Below are 4586 nucleotides of genomic sequence, written 5' to 3'. Positions count from 1 at the left end.
GGGGGATGTCCTGGGTTTTACGAAAGTGGATAGCCCCGTTTATTATTCTAGTCCAGGGGTCAGGGAGGAAGAATACTTAGTTTGATCCCTAAAGCATGACAAGGAGTGAGTCTGGTGAAGATGGGGGTGAATGTTAGCATGCATTGCTGCAGTTGCTTTGATGGCAGGGAGAGGGAGAGGGAGAGAGGAAATTCCCTTCTCTTCCCTGGTGGGGGTCCTGTGAATGGAAGGAAGAGGTGACTTTCCTGATGTCACAGAGAGGCATGAGATTCTTGGCACTTGAATTATTGCTTGAATTTAGCCATTATATTTCAGAAGGCCTCTGTAAAAATGTAAATGCTCCCAGGGAGAGGTAATAAAAAAGTCATTATCCATTAGCAGCTTTAAGTGAAATAAAGTTCTCTTCATGCTTTCTAGTCACCTGTCTGGGCATCAATATGGCCATTGATTTTTGAAGGGAAGAGGTGAGGTTCAGAAGAAGGAAGGAAAACCAGACATGGTAATGTCTTGAGGTTCCCGATTGGGTTTTGGAGAACACTATTTCAGCCTAGTGCCATTGTCTTACTTTTGCTTCTCTTAGAAGGTTCCATGACCAAATAACTTAGGAAATAAATGCTTAAGAAGAGTGAAAGTTTATTTGTAAAAGACTTCTCAAAGCCCCCATGATGCCTAGATGCACGGTGATTCTCCAAGAGATGTTATGACATTAAACATTTCCTTTGTCCTTGACCATGGAACCCGCTTGATGGAAAATGTTCTGGGGTTAGTGTTCCAGGCAACACACTTTGGGACATTTTGGTTTGGTGTATGGAGTGGTTGGAAGGAAGGACAACTCCAGGAGGGACCCCCTGTGTCACTACAGTTGCCAAAGCATAACATGGTGGAGGGTTTTGAGTTGACTCGTTTTTTACCAAGAATCAGCCTGATTTCTTGCATGAATATCTGTTTATGCCTGGTCTACTGTAGAGTTTGGAAAATTTGGTTCTGTAAACAGTCTTCCCCTTATTTATGTATTTATCCTTGTTTTTCAGATTAAAGTTTTGCACTGTGCTCTCTAAAATGAGGCAGACCCATAGAGTATCTGAGCTCTTATGCACTTGCTTTCCAGCAAAATGCACAAACTTCATCTATAAATGTCCTATGCAATCCATCTTGTCCAGTTGACCTCTTTTATCTTGCTTCATTTATCAGTTCATCTTGGAAACACACACTTTCACCAGGCTGACCGTGACTATTTATATACATTTGGAAGACATTCCACTGGAAATTACTCTCAAAATGTCTTGTTCAGTATAGCAGGGAAGTGGTAATAGGACCTAACTGTTTCATCACTGTTTTCTTTGAGCTAGTTTCCTGTGGTGTTATCAGCCAGTTAAGGATTAAGAAAATCTCCTGCAGGCATTCCAAGACTTCCTTCCAACCCTTTTGGTTTCTGGAGCAAGAAACATTTAAGCAATTTCTTTGCTGAGAGCTGAGAAGGCAAAATCTAAGAGAGGAACGAGGGGGAGAGCTATTTGTTTTCTTTATTTCAACTATTTAAGTGTCTACCATGCACAAGAGCCTCTGCTTCGTACTGCGAAATGTGGGGAAAGGGGTATGATGGGGCCATGTGGCTCTTGCCATCAGGAGACCGACAAGAGAAGAAAACAAGGTGTCTGCACAACTGATTAACCATCGGGCAGATAAAGGCCAACAGGAGATAGCCACAAAATGCCCAAGACTCACACTCTAAGAGGAGTGGAGGGAGAGTTTTCTGTGACTTCCTGAGAGAGGAGGTAGCATTGGAGGCAGGCTCTGAAGGGTGGGATTTCACCTTGAAGGCAACTGGGGATGATGTTTCATGGGGTGTGGTGGGGGGATGCATGAGTGCAAAGATGTGGACATAAGCGTGTACAAGAAGCAAGAGCAGTCGTTTGTATATTAGCGCTCCCTCATCCTGGAATGTCAGGTAGGCGGTGGGAGTCAGTCTGGACTCCTCTGCCTCCTACCCCTTTCACTCAACAGGCCCCCAGGCCCTGTGGGTTTTCGCTCTCAAATCTCCCACCACTTTGTGCTGACTTTGTCTTTCTTTTCCTTTCCTTTTATTGCCGCCGATGCCTACTGGTTGCCCTCTTTCCTCCAGGGAGGCCTCCGATCCGCTCTCCACACTACCACCAGAGACAGCTTGGGGAAGGCGAATCCACCCCTTCCACACACCTTCCACGGTGGCCTGTGGCCATCGGGGGACGGCCCAAATCCCCCCCCCCACTGCCTGGGCTCCACAGTCAGACGAACCTCAGCTCAAATTCCCACTCTATCATTACAAGTCAGGTGAGCAGCACTGTTAACCTGAGCTGTGTAACCAAACCTCAGTTTCCTCATCCATAAAGTGGGCGTCATGAGTAGCCCTCCTTGGTGTCCTTGTTAACTGATTCTTCTCTTTTCCTGCCCCCAGCTCCAAGGCCCTGCAGGTGTCCCCAGTTGCATGGTGCTCTCTCTCTCTCTCTTACCTCTGTTCTCCCATCCCCTCGGATGCCCTCTCCTCCTGTCTTCTTAGACTCACCTCCAGCACGCCCTCCTCTAGGAAACCTGCCGAATTTCCTTTCCTCTGCCCTCCCTAGTCCCTGGGGGCTTGCTGTGCGTCCCTTTGCTGCATTCCATCCCCCCAGTAGAGACCTCACAGTGTGTGTGCTGTCCTCTTCCCCTACCTGGCTGTTTCTCCAGGACAGATTCCCAGAAGGGGAACTGCCGGTCAAATGATACGCGTGTTTTGAAGTTAGATACCCAGTGCCAGACCATGTTCTCGAAAGGATATCAATTTCCACTCCCACAAACAGTGGATAAAAGAGCCTTATTTCCCTTGGCTATTGCCTAGCCAACCCTGGGTAGGATCACTCTTTTCACTGTTTGCCAATCTGATAGGTCAAATATGATACATCATTGTTGTTTAATGGGACTTTCTTTGATCTCTCCCAGTATTTCATGTTGTCTGTATTTCTACCTTTGTGAATCGCCTCTTTTTTGCCCGTTCTTTTATGGAGAATCCCTCTTTCCCTTGCCGATTTGTAAGATGCTTTTCAATACTCACCTTTAAAAAGATGCATTGCAAATATTTCTCCTAACTTGTTATTTACCTGTAAACATGTGATGTATGACTTTTTTTTTTTTTTTTAACCATAGGGAAGTTTAAAATGTTTCCATCTTTTCCCATACTTAATTTTATGGGATTTTTTTTTTTTTTTAACATTTGAGCTTTATTCAGAATTTATTTGGATATGGAAGATAAGGATCGATTTTCATTTCCCCCCCGAACTGGTTTTCCATTATTTCAGCAGTATTCGGTATTCGGTAATAGTCTTTTCCCTGTGAATTACCAATCTGAAATATTTGTATCATATAATAAATTTGTGAGCATGTATGTGTGTTCGCATCTAGTTTCTAGACTCTTCATTCTTTTCCGTTGATCTGTCCTTCCTGTATGAGTCCTGTACTATTTTTAGTTAATGTGGCACGATAGTGTGTTTTGATATGGGCAAATCAGCCCTCAACAGTCTTATTTTCAGAAATTTGCCTGTGGCTCCGACCTTGTGACCCTGGGAGGAGGAAAGGAACCATAACTCCCTGCAGTACCGGGAGATGCTTGGGATGCTGGCCATGCAAGCAGATGCGAGTACCTTGGATAGGTATGCTTTTTTAGAAATCCTCAAGATTGGGGGGGCGGTCTTAGATTTGAGGGTGCTTGCAGAGCCTCTGGGTCTCCATGCTGGCTCAGGCCTCCAGGAGTGTCTGGGCACTGTGGACTGTTTCTGTAATAGTAGGAGGTTCTAGAAATTAGGTATGTCTTCTGGAGATTGGTGACAGTGGAGGGAAAGCAAGGATAGTGGTGAGGGGGGGCATGACATGACACGATTTTGAACTCTGCTGCCATTGTCACTTATACTCCTTACCAATGTTGGGGCGCCTGGGGGACTCAGTCAGTTAAGTGTCCGACTTGGGCTCAGGTCATGATTTCGCGGTTCGTGTGTTTGAGCCCCGTGTCGGGCTCTGTGTTGACAGCTCAGAGCCTGGAGCCTGCTTCGGATTCTGTGTCTCCCTCTCTCTCTGTCCCTCCCCCGCTCGTACTCCGTCCCTCTCTCTCTCAAAAATAAAGATTATAAATAATATATACTCCTTACCAATGTGACCCCCACAAGAGACAGATTTCCACACTCCTAAAATTGGGATACTTAGCTCATCTATTACTCTTAAAATAGGCACATGAGAAATAAAGGATTGCAAACATGAACACTGGGGACAAGAATACTGTGTGAACTGCTCATTAACAGAAGGAATGGGATGTTGTTTATTCATACCATGAAATTCTTTTCATTAGTTTTAGGGCCAAGAGGAGACAGATTTTACCCTCGTACCTTACACGGCCCCCTTGCCTATCCTTTCTTGAAGGGAGAGCTCTTAAATTTGCCATGCCTTCGTTCATACGTTCATGCTCCCAGCCACTGAAGCTGTCTAGCCCTCTTAACTCAAGCCAGTCCCACAAAATACCAAGTGCCATAAACGGATCAGGAAAGGCAGCAAGCAAGGTTTGGATTAAACCTGAGGAGAAGCCT

This window comes from Neofelis nebulosa, chromosome 8 (assembly GCF_028018385.1).
Source record: "Neofelis nebulosa isolate mNeoNeb1 chromosome 8, mNeoNeb1.pri, whole genome shotgun sequence".
In the NCBI taxonomy this organism is placed as follows: domain Eukaryota; kingdom Metazoa; phylum Chordata; class Mammalia; order Carnivora; family Felidae; genus Neofelis; species Neofelis nebulosa.
The sequence above is the reverse complement of the archived record's forward strand: the minus strand, read 5'-3'. Positions refer to the sequence as shown.